The following is a 24927-nucleotide window of genomic DNA, read 5'->3' on the forward strand; positions in this document are numbered from 1 at the left end:
AGGCATGCAAAGCTTCTCTTGAAACGTTAGGTGCGTACTTCGATATACAATATAAAGAAACATAGCCCGCGAGAAAAGCTATATAGTACATACCATACAGATCCCTCGCCATAACTTTGTCAATATGCGCAACGAAATCGGTAATTTTCGCGCCACCACTCAAACACCGTTTCTCTCGCTTTGGATAATTGAATCAAATTCAGATCGTCCATGTTTACCCCCTCACATAACTGACATCGGCCGTCCGTGGATCCAACGGAAGGATTTTGAACGTTGGAGAATGCGTAACGGTGATTGGCTATTGAGCTCGGGGGTCGATCGTATAAAGGGACGCCGGGTCGCAACGAGCCTCACAGTACCGCTTCGACTGTGAACGCGATAGGAATTGGATCGTCTATTTTACAAAGGTCCTTTATCTTTTGCAACAATTACATTCGAATGTCTTTTCAAGCGCTAACGACATAATCGACGTTTGGTAAGCGATTAGTAACTGCGAATTCGTAAAATTCGTGGATAATTCTCGAGCTGTTTCGTGCGTACGCGATATTAAGTGGCACGCAAACAGGTGCACCTATTCGCGTAGCGCAAGAAATGTATCACGGAGGTCGTTGCAGGTAATATCCATCGACAGACGGGACAATTCGGGTGCACGATCTACGCCTATGATTGTGCAGTAGGGCATACTCTTCTCGACCACTTGTCTGGCGCCAACCACCACTATTGTCTCGCGAAGGCCAAGCTGTAAATCTTCGTTGCTTATACCGTTTTCTTGGTGAGTGTTAATTTTTTACTTATTCGATGGTATAATAATACCGTTATTACGAGGTAAAAGTTTTTGGATGTGTGATTTCTTGATTGAAGAGACGCTATCATTATTAAAAGTTTGAATATCCCGCCACTAGCGAGGGAAACATAATACAGAATGATTCTTTCATTTGCTTACATTCGATTTGTTAATTTTACTCTTATTCTCCTTTTTAATTCGTAATTTAATTGTGAGGACATATGCTATGGAGCAATTTTTGTTACTTTTAGCATCGTTGCTTTATTTGTTAAGACTGTTGAGCAATACGATCGTTTACTTTATTTACTGCCTTGTTTGCTATTATTTTACTTTTAAAGACAGGTATTTTGGAAATATAAACTTCTACATATTGGTATAATATTGATATACTTGAGATAAGCTCGTTTATGCTGTTGCTGTTTAGGATCGTTTATTCATTAAGGTCATTGTAATCATATGACAACGAGAACTAGTGTAAAATATATAAAATGTATAGTTCTATTTTAATAATCAATTTTTAGTGTCTTTAGCGAAACGAATTGATTCGTATTAAAAATGTCGTTTAGTGAATAGGAAAATAGGACACTGAAGGTTTAACTAATTTAAAAGGATTTAGTTATTGAAGATAGTACTTGCTGAGCAAATGGATCGCTAAGTTGTCATAATGCTACAAATGATACACGCTTGTTAAATGAAAATCCATCGACTTTTCATTTTTCCATTTGTTTAAGAAATATGTTATCCTATTAGTTTATTCCATTAATTTTTATAATGATATATGCAAACAAAAGTGTATAAATAATAATATGCAAATAATTTTTTAACTTAAATGTCACTTATTTAATGTTTTATAGAATGATATAAGTATACTACTGATAAAATTAATTAATCGAGAACGGAATTAATGCTGTTTATTGTAATCAGAAAGAAAATGGATTAAGGAGCGAGAAGATTTCGAACGTAGCGAAATTATTTGTTGATTGAATATCTTCTCCTACCTGACAAGCAATGCGGGTTATTACAAGTAGTTTTTACTTAATTTCCAATTAGTTATCGTATCTATAAGGTGTTGTCAAAGTTTTGGTACATAAATTTAGCTTGCATCGTATTGTACCGATTTATTTATATATCCTTTTTTATATGATTTATGTTATTGAGCTAGGATTATATTAAATTATTAATAAAATGAAAGAAAAATGGAAATTAAAATTAAATAAAATAGAATTGCATTAAATAAGAAATAGAAATAAAGTCGAACTAAAGCAAATTCAATTAAATTATTTCTTTTTACTTGCCTATGGGATTCTGGGATTATTAAAGTTCCTATTACGTACTCGTATTCCCGCTAATTCTTAAAATGAATTGACTATGAAATGAATGAGACTATTTCTCCGATTATATTAAATAGGCAATATCAATTACGTGTAATTGAATACATTATTCGAACGTTTTCTACAGAACTCTTGTTATTAATACATTATGGAAAATTTGAAACCAATTCGATATATATATAGAGGTTGCAAGGCATTTATTGCAAACATATGCTTAACGAAAAATTAGTATACAATATTAGTAGTAGTCTCAAACATACAAATAATCGCAGTAAATGTCCTGCGACTCTTACATACATTGTCATACTCGTTTGAAATTGTAATAATACGTTAATCTTGTCACAGTATCGATAGGATATCAAGATATTCTTAATAATATGTCCACAAGGAGTTTGCAGGGATATTCAAATATTTTCGCGAACCACTGTAATTCAGCACAAGAGCAGAAAATTCCAGATTTTTTAGTTCTCGATCAGAGTGAATGTTTATACAAGTAACATTCGCTATCTGTGTCCATATTTACCGAACATTTCTATTAAACCTGCGCCAAGCTCGTAGAATGCCTCAGGTCGTATATGAGATGTCAGTTTTATCAAACGAAACGGGACCAGCTAATGTTTAATCTCGTAAACTGAAGTTGCCAGCAGAAAAGTACGGCTCTATATAGTAATTGGTGAAGACCGTGAAACGCGAAAGATGAGAAAGAAACAAAAGGCGGGGGATACGACGAATCATGGCAATCCATTTTATTTTCCAGCCATCGATTAACGGCCAACGTTTAATTTCATTTCTTTCGCAAAACTCAATTAGAATCGTCGCGACAATCGCTAGAAACCGCAGGCAAATCTGCCAACGTATCGATCGTAGCGGACGCCAATCCCTCTGCGTTAAATGAAATAACGAAATTCAAGATGTAAATTTCACGAAACTTTTCCTCTCGCATTTGTTCGCCAGTCGATGCTTCAAATACTACAGAATATAGCTATTTGCTTTTTGCTGGAAAGCTGAGCGCTATTTCGCTTATACGTGAAACAGCGAGAATTAGGTATTTCAAAGACACTGTCTATGGAAATCGCTGAAAATTCCAGCCATTTAATTTCACACTGACCTACTCCTGTTTTTTAAATACTTTAGAAGAGGGCGCTACTCGTTACCATTTTATATAGCCATGAAGCGTTTAATCCTCGAAGGAGGATAATCTTAACAAGATACATCTCGGAGAGATGAATAGATATCGGAGATGAATAAAAGTTTTTCGATTCTTCATATTTGATTTTTTAAGTAAAACTTTCCGTTGATCCTGGCTTGAATCTTCTACTTTTTCGTGCACCCAAATGCTTATTATTAGATGAGAGCGATAGGAAGGTTTTTCCTGTTTCGCAACATTAAAGACAGCAGGAAACGAGCTAATAAAATTGAAGTCACTTAGCCCTTAATATATTTAATATGAGTAATTTTTTAAATATAGCCATCTATTAGCGTGCGTTTGAACTTTGCGTTTTTCTTTTTCGCGCACCTGAACGTTTTTTATTAGACTGAGTGGGACACGTACCTAGGAAGCTTTCCGTGCTTCGCAACTTCAAAGTAAACAAAGGACATTTGACAAAGTCAACAAGCGACGAGTTAAAAAAATTGAAGTTAAGATAGACAGAAAGATAATACGTATGTAGTACCTCTGTGGAAGATAATATAAAATGGAAACGTATTTGACGCAACAGAAATATCTTTCTGCAAATATAGGAGACGAGGAATCAATTTAGCAAAATAATTAAATAAAGTTATTGACTCGCGAATTACACGCATGTAATACCAGATAAAATAACTTTAATAATCTTTGTTTCTTATATTCTCGTGAATAATAATTCTTTAATCGATAGTTCCATGGATATTTAGAATAATATCTACAAATTATTTAGAAATGCATAAAAATCCACGGTTTGTTTAATCGTATAGATACATACATAGATAGGTTGAAGGTTTATTTTGAAAATTCATTAGAAACCTAAGAAGTGAATTTACGAACTGCACAGGCGGATAAGTTTGAACGCGAGGAAGAGTGTGGTTCTTGAGTTCGATGATTTTTCCAAGTAACAGTCTTAATTCACGTGCGAATGTTAAATTGGAAATCTTTTAAGCTTTACGCAAATTATACACACGGTTTACACAATAAATATTTATAGAGGTGAAAATGATCTTTAAAACAATCCTTCGTATTAAAACCAAATATTTGAGTAATTCTTAAGGCGAAGATCGCGTATACAAACATTGAATATATTACATAGAGGAAACGTTGCAGAGTAACGTAAAATAATGTTCGTGATACAATTAAAGGCCGCGCTTAAACTAACAGTTCGATCGGGAAAATTCATTACCTTTTAAAAATTCAAATCCAATTAAACAGAATCCAACGAAATTGAATTTCCGCTTAAAAATCTTGTACAAGCCTTTAAAAATCAACGTATGTACCTACTTGTCGCTCTACAAATGCTCGCCGCTATAAATTTCCCTGTCTTAAAAGAAGTAGAAGATACAAACTATATAAACCACATAATTTTTATCGCTTTATATCACGTTGCTATAATACGTTTTATATCACGCGTAATATAGTTTCTCAGCCACAGTGGCGTTACAAGGGCGAGACCATACGTGTCTTAATGGCGTTGTTTCGTTGATATCGAATAATATCGCGCATCGACGATAGGCGACGCGAAAGAAACGCGCCGAGCAAAATCTCAAAGAGACGCTGACAATGCCTTCGTGTAACGTAAGGGATGAAATGAAAAGTCGAGAACAAGTCTTTTTTCCTTTCCTCGTTCTTAGTCAGTTAAGAAGAAAGCGAGAATGGAAGGGACAGCAGCCATGAAGTATGTACGTTTTCACGTCGGTGCCTCTCATTGTCTGCTGCAACGTTACACTGCGTTTCGTTGAAGATACTCTAGTATTGCGAACCTTTATGGTCAAAGCACGTCGAATAGCCATCAAGCGGGTGTATACGACCTATTTGTGACCCAACAACTAAGCTCGATATTAATTCTAGACCCTTGATCCTTGGCCAATGAGTTCACCTGATTATCGTAATTAAGCAGTTATGATTTTAATCGGTTTACGAACGCTTCGATTTTAAAGTAGGATCGGATATCAAGAACAACAGATTTTAAACTGTCGGATTGCATCCGACGGGACTCGTATTTTCTGCTTCGTCGATCCCGTTTTTATCGATGTTTTGATTCGAAGTTTCATGAACATTGCAGATCGTTACGTTGTCGATTATGATAAATCCTGTAAGAATATATTGTATAGATTTGTATTAACATAATGATACATACATAATGATACAAATATTACGCAATACGTGTATCGTACGTATTTCACCTGGATGTTAAAATCAATGGAATTGTGTTTCTACTAGAAATCTTCGTCTCTGACGTATACAGTGGATAGAAAGGCAGGAAATTTGTGAGATAAATTATAATACGTATCCGAACGTAATAAAAACGTCTCGTATAAAAGCAAGTGTTTGTTTATTAGGGCTGTGCTTAATTGCGGAAAAACAGACGCGCGGAATATCTCGTCCGTGGGAATGTACGAACGGTATTGTGTTGCGAAATAACGCATTCGTAGCGTCGTACAAACGTATTGTGTCGTGAAATAACTTGTCCGTGGCCATCGTACGGGCTGTGTATATGCAATGTCGTGAGATATCTGTACCATAATTGCGATGCGGTTAAACGAATATATTCAATGATTTCATCGTTTTTATTGCATAATTAGCTAAAGATGTCGACGGTATTTGTTGATGTATTTTTTATCTTGGCCTAAAGAGAGAAATATTAGAAATTAGGATTTCCAGTAGTTTCTATCCTATGTGATGATGTATCGATAGATGGATTAATTACAGTGGATTAAACAGAAAACGATGATCATTGAACTCGAACTTGATCTTAAAGCAGTCGTGCGATATGACAACTCTCGATTTTAGCGATTCTTCACTCTTGACTCTCCGGTGGCTAACTGACGATCAACGACTGTGATGTCGAAATATTAGGTCGTTCGAAAAGTTTCTTTCGTTTTATAAGGAAATAATGGATGCACAACATTTTTCGTTTTATATTATTTTATCGAATTACGTATGATCCATTTTGTTCTGTCAAAATAGGTTTCATGTTGTATGAAGATGCATCGTTGTAAAAGACGTGTCTGTAAAAGAAAAACACAACCTAATATATTGATGGCCGTTAGGTCTATCGAAGTTTTCTGATCCTTTCGGTTTGTTGGCATTTCCGCTTTATTGTCTATGTTGTCTGTATGTCGGCGATGATTTTCGCGGTGCTATAATTGAAACCAAAGAAGCCTCTGAAAGAGGATCGTTATGCCGAGGCCTAATTGTATCTCTCGCAGGACTAAGGAAACTAAACACTAGAGAGAAGATGTAAAGTTTTGTTTGAAGTGAGATCCACTTCAACGGTATTAATAACTTTAGAATAAGAAGAAGTTTCGGTGAAGTTGAACCGAAAAATTTGATTTCAACGCAAATCAAACGCTGGTTGGCCGTGTCAAACACGTATCGCCGTATCCACTGTTTTGGTCCGGTTATTTCATGCGTGATGACTGACACATATGCAAAATTGAAAGTCCTTTACAACGTACGTACACAAGTGTCCCGTGTGCTTCTTATCTCTCCTTACGCATAAAACGCTATGTGTATATTTCGAAATATGAGAAACGGTTGATTTGCTGTACAAAGTGCAACGTCACATAATACAAAATGAAATTTATTTTCTTACAACTGAAACGGAGACTCGGTTTATTATCTGTGATTTTTATCGAAAGGTATAACCATACCAGATATAACGTTACAGAATAAAATACGTCGCGAAATACCATTACAGCGTGCTTGGTTTTATTTTCTAATCTTTTTATCCTAACTTTGTCATTTCGCTCGTGCGTGTGCCTTGTAACGTAACGGTAGTAATACAGTTTTTACGTTCACTCGTAGCTTGCAACGTAGTATACTTTATGTTCAGACTGCTGGCCATAAACTCGATTTACAATAATTATCCTCCCTCTTGCCTTGTATTCTCGCTTAATCATACACACACACGCAAAACCTTATTTTTATTATTCTTTTATTTTATTCTTTTTTTGTTATTTTAGCCTCAGTTGCGATATGTAAAAGATTCTTGTAATTACGCTCCATCTAAGTGTTAGCCTTATACCTCTAACGTTATAAATAAATTCTTAATATCGAATCGACATCGCAGAAAAGGTAAAATATGGAACACTCAGATCGGTTAATAGAACAGAAATGTAATTGTTCGCAATCATCGAGATCCGAGCATCAAATTGTTTGACTACTTGATGATCTTATTTGCGTAAATATACAAAGAAAGACAGACGTCTGTCTCAGTGTGGTTCCGATCGTTCGGGATCTAAATTCAGACCTAAAACTGTAGGTTCATTCTTCGCCATGAGTTTCATAAGACAGTCGCTAACGAGCTCGCTAACCGAAAGGTCTGCGACTGCGACCAAATGCTCTGGAACCGTACGACTTTTAAAACGATAAGGATCGACGACGACGAAGACTGAAAATGCGAAATATATATGTCGGCTAGATGATAGGATTGGGGGTGGAGGTGTTCGATGAATCTTCGTTGATATTGGCCATCGATGCGGTGTAACAATGGTAGAGTTTATTGGCACAAGTGAGTGGTATTACAGCGTTGGTAATTAATCACAATGTTAGATACTCGCGGCGTTATGACAATGGCCTCGGGTCCGGTAACGAATCCGCGGTCAACGGGATGTCGAACGTGTATACTTCGTGGAAGTCTAAGTTATATTCAGGTCGCCACAGAACAAGCACTACGTACCGGAGAATTACTTGTATCGTCGTTAAAATCGTACGATAGAGTGTCTCTCCATCACGGTGACGCTGTCGAGGAAAACTACGATGGGTGTGTCTAAGGGCACCAGATCATCGGATTCGCGGAGAAAAGTCTTCATTCGGAAAGTGAGGGAAATTGGAGTTACTTAGTTGGAGGAAATAGGGGAAGGGTGCTAGCCGCCCTTAAGAGAAAGTCGCCATCGGGCCGCGTCGTTCGTGAGAAAAATAGACTTCTCCAATTTTCCCGTAGTTGGAACAAAGGTTGTTTGTCGGTTTGAAGGACTTTCGTTAAATAGATCTTAAGATTTATAGCGGGTCCTCGGGCTAGCCGAACATGTACTGTGGAGACGCATCAACATCTGGTAATCGTCTTACTCGAAGCATAGTCTGCGTGTGGCGAGCCACGGGACAGAAACCATTGAAACGTTTACCATCGTTACCATCGTTTACCATCGTATAGAGTTACTTCCTGCCTTGGTTAAACAAAACGTTCATCCCCTTGACCGCGACTACGTTCGGCGACTGGTTGTCGCCTCGAGCCCGAGCTCATTATCATAAATCTCGAATAAGTACAGTCGGATCGAATGACAACGGCTTTCTTAATACGGCTATGGTGAAATCTAAATTACGGTACTAGGTGTCTTCCCAAAGTTCCGAGGGGAAGGCTCCGGTGCTCTTTCATCTCCGACATATATATAATGCGTTCGTCTAATAACGCACGCACATTCGTACGGTAAATACGTGAGGTTATTTGGTGCAGGATGTGTAGATGTTTAATAGTATATTTATTAACAATTCTCGTTTTCGACTCTTTACGTACAACTCTCGATTCAACAAATGTTTTCTTGATCCGATTCGTTTCTTTTTGTCGCCCTTTAATATCCCCACTACGCACGCGGTTGGTAGGCGTCCGCGACCATTGTTACCTGACGTTTGAAAACTAAAATTCCTTTCTTTTTTCGCCTCTGAATATCCCCACTACGCACGCGGTTGGTGGGCGTGCGTGACCGTTGTCACGTAACAACGGTCGCGGACGCCTACCAACCGCGTGCGCAGTGGGGATATTGAGAGACGACAAAAAGAAAGGAATTTTATTTTTCGAACGTCATTTTCGTCCGTGACCGTTTACACGTGGCAATGGTAGCGGACGCCTACCAACCGCGTGCGCAGTAGAGATATTGAGAGACGACAAAAAGAAAGGAATTTTAGTTTTCAAACTTCATTTTCGTCCACGACCATTGTTACACGACAACGGTCACGGACGCCCACCAACCGTGTGCGTAGTGGGGATATTGAGAGACGACAAAAAGAAAGGAATTTAATTTTTCCAACGTCATTTTCGTCCGTGACCGTTTACACGTGGCAATGGTGGCGGACGCCTACCAACCGCGTGCGCAGTAGAGATATTGAGAGACGACAAAAAGAAAGGAATTTTATTTTTCGAACGTCATTTTCGTCCGTGACCGTTTACACGTGGCAATGGTAGCGGACGCCTACCAACCGCGTGCGCAGTAGAGACATTGAGAGACGACAAAAGGAAACGAATTTTCGTCTTCGAACGTCATTTTCGTCACGCCTTTTTTCAAATATTCGTTGGAGGGATTGTAGGGATATCGATGACTGGTTAGGCCTATTGGCACTTACGCTTCGATGTTATACTTGTATCGACGAAACCGTTGGAAAGTTTTGTTATCGCAGCTACATACGTAAGTGTGTAACACAGATTAACCATCGTACCTGATTAACACTAACTCTTGACGAAATGAATAAGGGCAAATGCACAATTTTAAATCAAATTTTCTATGTCGTTTCGCCGGGCTTGGTAAGATTAGCGTTGAACAAGGACAAAAGGCGCCTTTATCCGTCTAACAGGGCATTCTCTTCCCATTCTCATATCGCATCCATTTACACGGTAACGTACGACCCTCGTACTCTGTATCTCTATATCTTTATGGTTATTCCGGACAATGCCAACAATAGAAAGAAAGATTGGTTGCTGACGGCTCGTAACGTATAGCTGGAAAAGTTAGAGTTGCAGAGAACAACTTGTTAGAGTAGCGGCAATATGGAAGTTGTACTCGCACAGGTAAACTTGGCCATGTAGAAGTCTGGGCTGGGTTAGATCGTGTTCTAAACTCGAGTTACAGAGCTAAAATAACGTATCCGGACGTGTAGATGATTCGAGTTAAAGCAAGCTTTATTTTCACTTATAGGAGGCAGCGAAACGAAAGGAATCAAAGAAAATTGTTGCAGCCTCGTGCAGGTTTTTGAAGTCATAGGGGCTCGATCGTAAAACAAAATTCGTCGAACGAGCGGGTATTCTATTTACCTGATAAAGTTAAATATTATCGCCCGCGCTACAAAAGAAAAAATCTATTATCCATTTGTTCCTATCTCCACCATTTACATACACCGTTTTTGCAACGGTAAAATTCCTTTGCAAATCATTTTTTAACGAAAACTACGAACAATGTTTTCCGCGTTACTCTGACGCGCTTTTAATTCGCCGTGCTTCATGCGGCTTTTGTCGCAGCCGCTAGCATTGAAATACGTGTCGCGGAAAGGTCGTAGTTGAAGCTGCGCAATAGTAAAGGAAAAAAGGCGCGATATCGGTTCATGTTGTAGGCGATTCGGCGTAAACGCGTGGGAGAGATACCCTGCAACGATTGCCGCGCTTTATTAACTAGCGTAGAGAAGTTGAAAGCGAGAGAAAATTTCAGTGACATCGATGAACACCCGGCGGTATGGAATACGGGTCACGCTTATCCCGGGCATCGATTGGAATTACTCGCACGAGATACGACCACGGATAAACGTTTCGAGGAACTTTTCCGTTGTTCCCAGCGTCGTCTCCTCCGATTTGCGAAATCTTTCGTACTTTTTCCGTCGATGTAACGAGCGTAGTTTCGGTCCAATTGGAACAAGGGTCAAAGAAAGGAAGCTTTTTGACTCTCGATGGCTCGCTAAATCGCGACCTAGCAAACAACGAATCAGCTTACGCGGAAATGCTGCATTTATGCATAAGAAGCGCGCAAGCCAATTTCTTCGAAGATAACTACGTTCAATTAGCATAGAATTAATATCGTAAGGTCGGAATTTTTTTCCTTTTTATATAAAATGAAAACTGGTATTTTTAACGAGACTTTTTACTCGAGCAGAAAGAACGAGATTGGTTGTTGGTTGAAGTAGCAATAACGATGTGACGAATATCATCATTCGTTCGTTTCACTATTAATTTGGTGACGTTTTAACGACCAGGTATACCGGTTTCATGTTCTGTGCGAAACAATCAGATTGTGACGCGTATACGTGTGGGAAATGTTTAAAGATTCGGAAGATAAAAGAAGCGAGTAATAGAATTTAAGGATGCATAGAATTCACAGAATATGCAACGATATATAGGACATTCAAAGTATAATCCTCGTTAGGATATTTAAAAAGTACGACAAATATCTGTCCGGGTTTTAACACTTTAGTGTGACCGTAAAAATATAAATATTCGTATATCCACAATGTAAATATAAAAATTTCAAATAATATTTCTAAGTGATGTGGAATAATCGACGAGGAAGTAACAGTCGAAGACTGTTTGATGTACCCTTCTTGCGTGTCAGTATTGTTTCATAAAAATGAATTTAAAGGAAACTATTTGGAAATTGAGGTGGAAGATACCCTAAACTACGATAAAAAATACACACGTACACACTATTTATACATACGTACTGAGAGTGTTCCAAGGATGAAATGTTAAACAGCTTTGAATATTAAAATGTTAAACAGCTTTGAATATTAAAACTATTTTAAAAATTAGAGGAAAATTAAGCCAGCTTACTGCTATTACTATTAGGACCGAGTATTAAGAACCAGATGTTACTAATCAGATGAATAATGAATGAACGAACAACGCAACGACAAGAACAAATTCTTTTTTTCGAATAAAGTCATCACACACACGCGCGCTTGTACGTTCACCTGAAGTATATAATAATTTATTATATTAATTAATAAGCCTATATACTCTACAATGATATAATTAGTTAATCGTTGAGCGTGGTATCGCAGGAAATGCGTGGACGAAACGTGCAAGTGCATGTTTATGCTCGAACGAGAAACTAAGTTTATCGAATAATTGAAAATATTCCGCGAACCTATTCCATAGAATTAAATAAAACGTGGCTTTAAACGTTATAAAATTCCTTCTTCTTCTCGTCTATTCGATTTAAACCCGACTTTTTCGCGCCTTCTTCTCGAACGACAGTAAATTAGAGTTGGAAATATTTAACGTCTCAAATAAATAAATAAATAAAAACTAATCGAAATTCTGGATTGCATGATTGTGGGAATAATTTTCCCAAGTATTGAAAATTCAGGCAACATAAAGAGCTTAATACGTAAAGGTCGAAAGAATGATCGAAAAGTAAAATAGAATTACCTGTCTGTATTATTTATTCCCGAAACTAATGAACTAAATAGAAAGAGAATGAAGGTGAATTTCCTTTTGAAATTTTATCTCGCATGGGCAAATTACTCTATACTTTGTAGTACGTATACAGGAAATTCAATTTTCATTTAAATGCAGTGCACGTAACCTCTGGTCTATCGAAAGGAGAAACCTACCTGAAGAGTTCAATTCTGCCATGTGATATTTAGACTCATTCTTCTTTCATACATTTTTTCTATATTTCCATTTTAACCTCGTTTCTCCTTTCCCCGCTACCGATAATTTCGCGTTTCTGTCTCCTCCAATGTTCCATCTGTCCACGGGTGTGTACGGGTGTACGGGTGTCTCGTAGAATTTGAATTTCAATGCGCCGACAATGAGTTACCTACCTGCGGCTACTTCATCGTCCTATTCGAGAGAGTTTACGCAATAGGTAAATTTCGTTTGTTTCGATAAGTCGGTTAAATTAGAAGCGATGCATAATAAAATACGGGTAAAATGTTTCGGGCGAGAAAGACTCCGTGGAACAGCGATTAACCTTTCGCGATTGCATGTAGATTCGATGACGAACTCGAAGATTCTTTATATCGAATAACCTTTGAAGCCACCATCTATGTTTATTTGTTAAGATTCAGATTCAAGTGATCGACCATTTCTGATTTCAAAGAGATGGGGCTTGGCTTTCTTATTTAGAAGTTTTACATTCGATCTTATGTACGAAGGGAACGTGAATCTTTATATTACTGCAGGGGAAGCTTGAAAGTTGGGGAAAAGGTAATTTCGTATTCTACATTCACCTTTGTTCAATTCATTTCTATGTAAATCATTCCGCGACACAGATAATCGCAATAGAAAAGGACTGAAACTTCGATAAAAACGTCCCGACAATCCGATAAAAATTGTCTATGCAAAGATATTTAATGTTTTCCACGCCTTTCCTCGATCTAATGTTTGTTATCTAATTTTCTATTCGTGCATTTATTCTTCAGACTCGACGAAAAGATTCGCGGACATATATACACGTGGTTTCACGAAATTCTCGGGAAACCGTCCAATTTTCCAATCGTCAGAAAGATTCAGTCATTGATATGAAAATTGGTTTTGTTCCGCTTTCGAAATTTTTCAATTCGTCGTACTCGGGTTTTTGAATCCGATTGGTCTGCCCCCAACAACCTTACGACGAATCGCTCGCTAGGAGACGCCTCCATAGATGTCGGTAGAATTCGTCCAAGTCAAAAATATCCGTGGATCGTCTACCCGCTGCGGAGCAAAACAGATTTCAAGAAAATTCTCTCCGCCCATTATCCAGCAGTGTTTCGTCTTAATGAACAGTTCAAAAGACTATTAATCAGAGGATACGCCGCACGAAATCCTTTTTACGATCCGTCTCACAGTTTGCTAACCGTCGCCAGTAACAAACTCCAATCTGTTCCACAATCAACTCTAATTTCAAGGCAATCGGTCGATCGCACGGCTGGCGGACGTAAATCTCCACGCTAATTTCATTTTGGCATTCCAAATCGTATCTCGAAATGGAAATCACGTCCGAATACCCGGAAGATATAGTTCGCGGACCATCTTCGCGGGAAACATCGACTTTCTTTATTAATTCGTAATTGAGACTGATTTGTGTGGTTCGCGTGCTGTAATTCTCCGTATGTGCGTATAGCGCACGCGTGTGTGCGAGATACGTGACGGGGGAAAAAATGTGTGGGCGAATGGGAAAGACAGGGGTGGAAAAGAAATGTAGACGCCCAGTGGTTGCAAACAGTATCCGTACGTCGGTGTATTTACTGCTTCATCTACGTTGGCGGATAAGGTGAGGCAGCTTCAAATTGATACATCACGAATTTTATTAAGTTTTCTTCTTTCTAAAATTTGTTCAAAATCGTCGACGATAGTCGTCTATTCTGTGGCACGTACGTGCCGGTGGCTGTGAAATTGCAGCAAGTCGTATACGATGGAGGACGAGAGGAAGTTTAAAAAAAAAAAAAGGATAAAAGAAACGCGACAGTTTTAGAAAAAAAGAAAAGTTGTAATTGATAAGAAGAATTGGATTGCGAACAAGCTTGATACGGATGACTGTCTTCAACGTTGTTGGTGATGAAAGTCGCAATTAGTGCAGTTATCGTACACAGTTTTGTGAATTTTAAACTTCCCTTCGATCGCCGCTGTATCTCGTTTTTAGACGCGTTTCGACGTTCGACGTTCGGCGTTCGAGCGCGTTAAAAAGTATTTTTCCGACACGCAATAAAACGTTTCGTAAAATATACGATCTTCTAAAGTGAGATTTACGCGTCGTACAATTTTACGAGCAGTTTGTTCAAAAATGTGCCTCTTAAATGCTTAAATCACTTGCACTATTTTTAGAATTAATCGTATATTCTAGCTGCCGACTTACGATAATAAAAGATAATGGATTTTGTTGAAAAGACAAGTGAGAAACGAACAGATTTATTCTTTTTATATCGCATATATGTATTGTAATTTTGCACCATTACATTGTTACATTCTCATCTGCTTCGATAACGAAATTTTCTGTTCCGTACGCTTTAAAGGCTCCAAGATATTTCGTGGTTCGATGGAACGTAGAATATAGCAGATCCATCGTGTCTTTACATTTTATCTTTTATCACTGACCTCTCACCTGCATATAATGTGGATTATAACGTTATTTCAGCATCCGCCTTTTCAGCGAAAGGTGTAAAACGCGAAACTCCTCTTCGAGATCCATCGATGTTTCCATAAAACATTTTGTATGGGGTATTACCATACACGACACTTTAAGCTTTATAAACAACGTTTTCTCACTCAGTTACAGCATACGAGTTACGCCATTGCCAAATTTTAGGCAGACATTAATAAAATTACAAGATAAAACAGTCGTTTCGTTGCAATTTCATTCTACGTTATAACAGCCACACGTACTCCGTGTTTGACGAGTATACTCGTCACCGTTTACCTTTTGCGACACATTCTAGGCACACGCTTTCAAAGAGATCTGGAAGAGCTGATTAATCGTATCATAAATTCACTTATCACTCGCTTTTTATCGACCAATTATCACAATTTATTAATCACTGACAATTAGTCGGCTAAATGGTAACATGGACCGTTAGCATGGAAACGTAGAAGCATTTCAGCGTTCGCTGCGTACACGGGATTTATCGAGAAAAATACAAGTAGAGTAGAAATGCGTTTATTGAAACAAAACTTTAATTAACGCCCAATTAACGGAACGTTTGCTGGTATTATTCGAGCAAAGAGCGATACGTAGCGAGAAAAATTGGTAAGCTTCCATTATACGAACTCCAATTATATAAACTGTTCTCGTTTCCTGACAACTTTAGATAAATCGTCTTCCGCCATTTTTGTCGAACGCGGTTTAACATCCGCAGCGGTCTCTCTGAATCCCGTAAAAACTGTGAAATGAAAGAAACGCATTTTGATCGTTCGCCTGTGCAACAGAACGAACGTTTCTACGTCGCTTTTGTTATTAAATGGTTTCGTAGAAAGTATTACGTGTTTCGTAGTATAGAGCCTTTTAATACAGTGAAAATACGGTCAGTTGGAAAAATCTGCGTACATCTCTTGGATAGAAAAAATATTTTCTACGTAAAGACGCAGGCAGAGAGGCGTGTGCAGTTGTTTAAGCTGTAAGCTGTTTGATAAATGTATTTTTAATATCTTTCTCGATAAATCCTCGTACATAGAAATACTCCGAAATGCTTTCACGTTTCTCTGCTAACGATTGATATTACATTTAGCCGACTAAAAGATTATGACGCGTCAGAACGCCTAGCGTTGCAGCGCGTGAAGTAGATGCGACAGGAACACGTTTACGCGTATACGGTAATAACTTTTAGTTAAATATCAACGTTTTCCTGACTTATCGCTCGTACGCAGAGACGAGCTCTGTCACGAAGCTGATCCTCGCTTTAAATTCTTACGTACTTCGACGATATGATTATTTAACGGGGTGTCCTGAATTAGAATGTTCTAAAACAGCGTCTTTTTGTGATTTTTTTTAGAAGGGAAAGAAAGAAACGAAGTTATTGAATTTTGAGGTGTGGCTTTATATATATTTAACGAATACAACAAATTTTTTTTAATGTTAACAAAAGAATTATATCAGATTTCTAATCGTTTTCAGTCGGCGTGAAAGATTCACCTCGTAATTCTTGACTGAAACGGAAAAACTAGAAAGGATTAAATTATTATATATTTTTCTTCTCGATGAACTAAAACAGTTTGTCAAAAAGTTGATTTAAATAATTGTTATAGCACCTTGAAGTTTATTCTTTCTTCTTAAAAAACACATTTTTTTATTTTCCGCCTTTTTTTTTTAGTCCACCGAGAAGAAAAATATATAATAATTTAATCCTTTTTTGGTTCTTCGTTTCAGTGGAGGATCACGCCGATTGAAAAATGCAGCCCATGAAATAGGCTTAGAAATAATTTTACGCTGTTATAATTTTTCTTTTACTTTAAAAAGAAATTTTTTGTATTCGTTAAATATATATAAAAACATACCTCAAAATTCAATAACTTCGTTTCTTTCTTTTCCTTCTAAAAAAAAAAATCACAAAAAGACGCTGTTTTAGAATTGATTAACTTGCGATTTATCGTATATTTCATCTGTTGAAGTAACTTCATGAAAAACTCTATATCTTTATTTATGTATATCCATGGCCTGGAGATTGCTATTACGCAGATATATTGCAAATAAGGAGCGGCGCATATTATCCTACCCTTGAATGTATATTATGTCCTGGGTTGCAAGGTCTAGGAACAAAGAAACTAATAAACAGATTTCTCTTTATGTTCCCTGTAGCCTCTAGCCAAAGCCAGAAGCTTACCTTTTTTGGTACTATTCTTTTGCATAAATTTATGAACGTGCTCCCTATCCTTCCATTTTCTAGTAATACTAAAAAATTAAGGATCTGAATCAGTATTATATTATATTTATACCTTTATATTTATTTATACCTTTAATTTATACCTTATATTTATACCTTTAATCATTTCAGTATACTTTTCTATTACAAATTCATCCACTCGTTCTTCGATCAGTCAACGTCAAACTCAACATCATTCAAAACACGAATTAAACGACGAACGAGAAACGCCAGTTCTACGAAACATAGAAAAATAGAAACATTCCGATTTTTCTGATGAAACGTTATCGTTTCGAGTCAGGCGTTTCCGCTCGATGCGTAACATTTTTTACAATTGAAAGTGAAATTGTCGAGCATCGTCGAAAAAAAATTCTACGTCGCAGCATGTACGAGCAATTTCAGATAAACACAGTTTATATTTTAATCGATGAACGGAGGCTCGATCTCGAGAACGTTTGTCGAAATTAATATTTGTAATTGTGGATTTCGATAATCCAAGAATTAGCTTTTACCTGATAGAAAAGAACTTAGTGGTAAAATATTGTTTTGTCAAACGAGAGGCTGTCTTTAAGTTTCAATCATATCGGGTACTTCGATTTCTTTAGGTGACTTTGATATTAACCCTTTCCACTCCGAATTTTATTTCAATTTCGTTACCAGCAGCTCGCAACGCTTTTAAATTCAATTTGAAATTTACTTTAACTAAAAAAGAAGACAATTTAAATAAACAAAGGAAGAAACAAATTCATTTAAATACCAGTTTTATTCACACTATTGTCGTACCTTGTAATTTTTAAGTGTATGGTATATCTTGGAACAACTTCCAGGATGCAATCCTGGATTTTTTTTCGCGCGTTTCACAAAAAGGTGGGTCTGAAAGAATGTCTAGTGGGACTCGACAAAGGAGTTTCTGAGGTAAAAACTGATGTCGAGTCACACTCCACACAGGAATACAAAGGGTTAAATATGCCATGTATCGTTCGTGTACATACATAATTTTCTAATGTAATTTGATTAAATCCGCATGTTGCACGGTTGCACTTGATTGTCCGTGCGTTAAACCACCAAGATCAATTTACTGCCGGTATCGACATTAGTATTGACATTGCTAGTATTACGCTTGACGCTTTACGCCATCAAGATCATGAAAATCTATTTCGTCTATTTTTTCACATATGCCATGCAATTTCACTCCTTATCGATATATTTCAATTTAACTTTATTCCAACTTGATCGTGGTGTTTGAAATTAGAGAAAAACGTAAAATAATAAACAGAAAATAATTCTAGTAGTTTCTTACAGTAATTTTCTAAAACGATGCTACGCAATTGATAGAAATATATAAAATAACGCGTAGGGCAACTGCTGTATCATTTTACCGTGTTGCTGATTTTATCGATATAGACGTAAATTCGAAATATCAAATACCTTGACAGGATATTCGACCGGTGATCAAGCTCCTATAAACTCGATGGTATAAACTCTTGGTAAATTATATCGTAAGCATTAAGAATTTGCTATAAATCGTTCGTCGTGCCGTAAAACGTATCAGTTACAGAGCTGATAAAATTTTTCCATCGACGAACGAAATAGACACGCGAATATTTATTCACTTGACCGTGTAACGCTGGCAATTTGCAAGTCGTGCCAAATCCGCCGACACGGTTTTGCCTCTTTCTCGCCATAAAACGCACGTGTCAAGAGATTCGTGTGACAATCGATTGCGTTGCTCTTGCTTGGTGATGTTAATCGTAATTAGAAATATGTGCACACGAATAAATTTGCAAATAAAGCCAAGAGCAGCTTGCAGCTTGCAATTTCCGTTCCGTCGGGCGATACTGCGCGAACAAATCAAAGAGGACAACAGAGTCTCATAAACAAGCGAATCTGCTAAACAAGATCTAAAATGTTAAAAACACGTCGCTGATGGCCACGAGTGGTTTACTGCATATCGATACTTTAAACTACGTTTCTAATTCGCGAGATGCGCGGGTTACTCGTGAGATAAACGAGATATAGTGGAAACTCATTGTCTAACTCGCTACAAGTTGCAAAGATGAAGCCACTGATCATTACTACGACGTCGTGCACTGTGCACATTGATTCGTTTGAAACGAGGTCTCTTTATTTTTAAGCGAACTCTATTTATTACCGAACCGAGGTTTTACCAATCTACGCAATTAAATTTTTGCGTTTGCACGCGAAAATTTTATCCGTCGCTCGACCCTTGACCCAGACTAGTAGTCGGCCAAACTCGCGTTTCCGCAGGGAGAGACTTACTCAAATTTCTCATCGACCGCTCAATCGACCCGTTTGTACCGTAACTACCCTTAGGTAACACGAAAACAGAGGTCCTTGCGCCCCGGAGTACCACAGCACAGCTATATGCCTGACGATATACGCGTTAATAAGCCACGACCCATGCGCATTCTTGAACCCGATAACAGGATAGTTGCGTTGATGCGTAACATTAACATTCGTCATTTTTTCGATCAATCTACTTTATCCAATTCTATGGGATTTACGTTGCAACTATGAAAAGAATTTGCGACTGTTTAGTCGGTATTTTTCTTCTTGCTATTTATTACTCTTCCACCTTTTTTTTCTTTTTGTACGTGAAGAAATCCTCATGAACACTCCGCTGCTGCTAATAATCGGTAACAGTAGAGTAGTGTCGGACTCTTACCGACTAAAATTTCACGATGATCATTCTACGCGTACGACAGGAGTGCTCCAGGAACCTCTCATGAATTGTCTTCAGTTGCACCCTTTTCCGTCGTCCTCTTGTTCGAGCCAATCCTAACAATTCTCCGACTGTTGAATTTGATGCTAGGGAGGGGGGCATTGCCCCTAGCGTTATCCCCTGTTTTAGTCGTGGGTCCGTTGGGACGGCGATGAAGCGGTTCTAGGGCCGCCTGAACGCCATCCCCCTGCATGCGTGATCCTACAAGGGTGAGAGTTCTTCTTTCTCTCCCTTTCTGCTCGCTCGCAAAAGAGGCGGACAGCCTCGTATTCCTATGGTTCGCTCTCAACATCGTTTCTAGAATCGCCGAGGGTGTGTCAATCTTTCACCTATGACGTGCCGCAGGGAGTAGCTGTGTAGCTCCCACGCCGGACAAAGCTCCAGCGCGTGCTGCGCCGTGTCCCTGCCCTCCCTGCTTTTTCAAATTCGCGATTTAAAATTTATATTAATTTATATTATATTTAACATTTTCGCGATTCAACGTTCAAATTGAAATCTTTTTCGTTCTTCATTAAGTTAAGATTACTAGAAAATAATCGTAAATGCTGCTTTATAATCATATAATTCAAGTTAGAAGTGTGCACATACCTTACTATTATATATAGAATGAGCAAATACTGTTTACTAATATCTTCTACACGTTTCAACGATATATTCTGGACGTTTTGCTTGCGACGAAATAACGAATGCGACTGGTTTGTTGAAATAAACGAAGCCTTGTTATAATGCGTCGCTATCAATTGCGCCACAGTGGCCTCCCCTGACCATCAATAAGATAAATGGTCCATTGGGGAAAAATGTTGTCTTACATCGTCATTTTATTATTATTTTGCCATTATATGCTTGGAACAATAAAAATATTCCCGTGGCGTGCTGAGTGAAACATGTGATTTCGGCGTGTCAGTCAAAGTGTTAAGGAAATTGAGTGAGCTACTTCGTAGTAATACGTCGAACTATTTTCTTTTAATTACACAACTTCCGTTTGTGTCTTGAAGTTTCGTAATAGACCTCCGTGGCCTGTCCGTGGTCCGTCGTGTTGATACGTCTTTTGCATATTCTCACACTGAGTTTCACATCTTGTACGTCTGTACGTTGTCAAAGTTTAGGCGCAGCGATAGTACAAGTAGTTAGAGGTACGTTCGAAGGTGAAGTTCAAGTTTCAAGCTTCGAGCGTAGATGTTCAGTAGGAGAGACGCGAAGGTCGTTGGTTGAAAGAGTAGACCATGGACGTAAACCAAGGAGAAACGTAACTGAAATTCTGTGCTACCCAGGAGAGCGAGGATGATGAGAAGCGAATATAAAACAAACATATAGGTTGCTGGCAAACTCGAGGGAACAATAACTCGCCTCGTTCGCGTCAATGTCGCCATTGGTACGCGGTTATTCCGCTTTTTGATCCTCGAATTGAATTAACGCGAAATAGCAGCCGAAAGCCTTTGTGATTGACGTGACTTTGAATAACAGCGAACAACAAAAATTCGATGCGACGCTCGAGCGCGTGGCAATGGGAGCAGAGGACGCAAGTTCGTCAACAGCGGTGCAATTTAACAATTCGAATGTGGTGAAGTGCATGGAAACCTTTAATCCGAAAAATAGCAAAGAAATAACTGCTGTCCCTTGCACGATTCTCGAGCGGCGTCATCGACCGTCAGCTCTATCGATAGCGTCCGTCGCGAAACAACAGTTTGCGTATTGTTCGTTGATAAAATTGCCGAGTATCGATTATCGTTCAACCCGGCGCGGCAATCTTTGACCCGCGGCCGGCATTATTGTCCAATTATTGGAAGAATTCGAGAATCGACGCAGCTTCCTATTGGCTTTGTTCGAATTCACATCCAATTCGCGGAATTAATTGGTTTCATTCCTTCAAACGTATCTTCATTTACCTTCGATGTGCGAACGAGTTTCGCAACGTGATGGAACGTACCTTGTGCTACTTCGTTTACCCCAACAGACACAAAACAGAACGATTCTATCGATCAACGAGGATGAGGTGCCTTTATTTCTTTTTTTTTTTCCTCCTCGGTTTGAGCAGAATAAAAACAGTGCGCGTTGAGTGCGTTTTGGCACTCGGTTCGGGGATCGGCAATCCATTAACGCTTCTCTGGCTCGTGTTGTTGCAGTTGTTTGCGATTCAAAGTGATTCGAGTTATCAAGCGACGTATAGTTTGGCGGCGTAGCCTGTACAGCTCTTAACGTACCAAGCTAAGAGTTCTCGTAGAAATCACCTCGAGTGCCAAGAAACAAGTTTTTTCGCCAGCAGGAGAAAACTTGATGTAGTTCAGCCTTAACATAACATCCAGATTCACGAACGAGGGAAGCGTACGGGTAGAGAGGCGTGTGTGTGTGTCGGCTGTTACTTGCAAAGGAAATTCTATTCGTCGAGATCGATGGCATAGACGAAAGCTAAGAAACGATCGACCAATGTTTATTGAAATTTATATTCTTTTTTCAGAGAAACGACGTTGCGACACAATCTTCCAGTGTTAGTGGTAGCTTATTCGGTAAGTGAAATCACAGTTAAATTTCATAATACGGTATTTTTATCGGTACGTAGAACGTTCTCCGGTAAAACATCAAAATTATTCAATTTTGCAATTTACAATGTTTTCTTCGCGCAAGTACCCTTCAAGTAAATTTATTAATTTACTGCAGAGATTACTCGCGTGTTTTTATTCTTCGAAAGAATTGCAAATTAAGCGTCTAACGCAATTTTACGTCGTGCATATTTATGCGCAACTGTGATACGAATTCAGAGGTTCGATAAGGAAAAAAAAGAAAAATGAAAAAATAATGTGTATTCTGTGCAACCACGGAGAAAGGAATATCCGTTGAACAACCAGTTTGTGAAATATCGATTGAATTTTTTACCGAATAACTTGCTGAAAATAACGTCAATTGTTTTAAAATTAATAAAATTTGTATTCCATGCAAAGATATTAAACCGATAGAAATGCTGATTTTATCTTGACGTTTTCCATTATTTTCAAAACAACTTTCTCAACATTTGTAGCCTGACCTTTTACGGTACACAGTTTAACCTTTATACGGTAACGCACTGTCGTAGAACGTATTTCGCGTCGTATAAGAAACAACAGAGAATAGATTTTCTGTTCGAAAACAATGAAAGAGATTTAATAAAAACAGTTTTATTATCGTGCAGGTACGAGAGACTTTTATCGTGAAAGCTATTTCACGAACATATTTACCATGGTGTACAAAACGGTGGAAAATTCAGGAGATAATTTTCACGAAAAAGAGATATATCACGTAGAAACGTATCATCGAGAAATATATATTAATTATCGTTTGTTCTAATAAATAATTAATAATTCAATTACGATACGCTTATGGTCGATTACAACTCATTCGAATACCTCGTAATGATTTAAACGAAGACGTTTAAAAGACATGCATTGCTCCTTCTATCAGCTCGACCATCGTTAAGATTCTCTGAAAAAGATCATTCCGCGAGTATAAAAAATTACCTTAAGTAATTTAAGGTTAAGTCCACACCGTTCATCAAGTCCGTTATGAAGTTCATCCTCCGAGGAAATGTTTAAGACAGGGGACCGAGGCAAAGCGTTCGATGAAAGGGCAATTAAAGCGAACGCGTCCAATGAAAACATATCAAATCGAATTCGTTGTTAACTAATTTCTCGAATTATCGAAAAACATCGCTTTAATTGATTTTCGAACGAAATACATCGGTTCGAGGGTTTCAGGGTTTCAATTAGACTGCCGATGTTTATATATTTATGGAAATTCGCGTAGCATGAAAAAAAAAAAATATATATATATATATATATATATATACGCGAAACGTGAGAAGCGGAAAACACATTGTAGATGTGGCAATATCGATAGTGGACGAAACAAATTTTAATTTGGCTCGCATATTTTTATGGAAATTCGTAATTCCATCGACCCGAAATTTTATTAAAAAATATTTTTTATCGCTTCGATGAAGGTACGAATGAATTTACGCGTGAACACCAGCGATCTAGTTATCACGCAGTTGTAAGTTAGTTATGCTCTTAACGGGACCCAGAACTTGGCAGATTTGTCATCTATTTTAAAAAACCTTCCATCGTTCGATTTGATAGGCTGTTTCCCTTTTTGATCTGGTATTAAAATATTCCCTTTGCTCAGCCTGGAAGTGATCTCCAAGTCATGGAAATAAAACGATAAAAGAAAAACAGAGCGCAGATAAAATTTTCCACGAAACGTTGGACATGTCTTATGCCGTTAAAATTACTGAACCTGCTCGAACAAGCTGAATAGCCTTTTTCGCAGCTGTACGACTAGTTGCACATCGTTGCACGCCATTTGTCGCGATTAGCTGCCGCCGACTAATGTGGAGAATTTCGTACAAGTCGTTGACTCGCTGCTAATTAAGAAGGCAAAGTTGCCGAGTAAGACGTCCGAATTATCTCCCTTTCTTTTTTCCCTTTTTCTATCCAAACGAAACTGACAGTATCAAAAATGAACGTTTTGGCGGCGAATAAAAAAGCTGAAACTACGTTCCTACTAACGCGATTCTTGTCGTGATAACAAAACGCAATTACTATGCACGCAGATTTATTTAATTTTGCTTCTCGTTGGAATTTCTGAGAGAAATTTTTAGTGATAGTGAAAGTAGCGCAGGATGACAGCTAAAACAACTTAAGGCAACTTCGACGAGTTAAAAAAAGGGCAGAAGTTTATTCTACGTCGAAGATAATACCGAGCTTAAGCGGGCTTTATCGCGATATCGTTTCACGTCAAAATATTTTTCTCAATAACGTCAAAGTCTTACGTTCGTTTTTAAAATCCTACAATTTCGATTTTCTTAACGTCTCGGAAG

General features: G+C 38.0%; 2 protein-coding genes and 1 long non-coding RNA gene across 4 annotated transcripts in view; 1 reads left to right on the forward strand and 2 right to left on the reverse strand.

Annotated features, from left to right (window-relative positions):
* Nucleotides 1–24927, reverse strand: part of LOC126927581 (A disintegrin and metalloproteinase with thrombospondin motifs 3-like) — a 239304-nt gene that overhangs the window by 157772 nt on the left and 56605 nt on the right. The window lies entirely within an intron of this gene.
* LOC126927579 (uncharacterized) overlaps nt 1–24927 on the reverse strand; it is a 113303-nt gene that overhangs the window by 22777 nt on the left and 65599 nt on the right. The window lies entirely within an intron of this gene.
* Nucleotides 326–23565, forward strand: LOC126927593 (uncharacterized). The gene is made up of 3 exons (XR_007715674.1): nt 326–475; nt 615–772; nt 22539–23565. It is a non-coding gene; the product is annotated as an uncharacterized LOC126927593 (long non-coding RNA).

The sequence above is a fragment of the Bombus affinis genome, unplaced genomic scaffold (genome assembly GCF_024516045.1).
Source record: "Bombus affinis isolate iyBomAffi1 unplaced genomic scaffold, iyBomAffi1.2 ctg00000160.1, whole genome shotgun sequence".
Lineage (NCBI taxonomy): Eukaryota > Metazoa > Arthropoda > Insecta > Hymenoptera > Apidae > Bombus > Bombus affinis.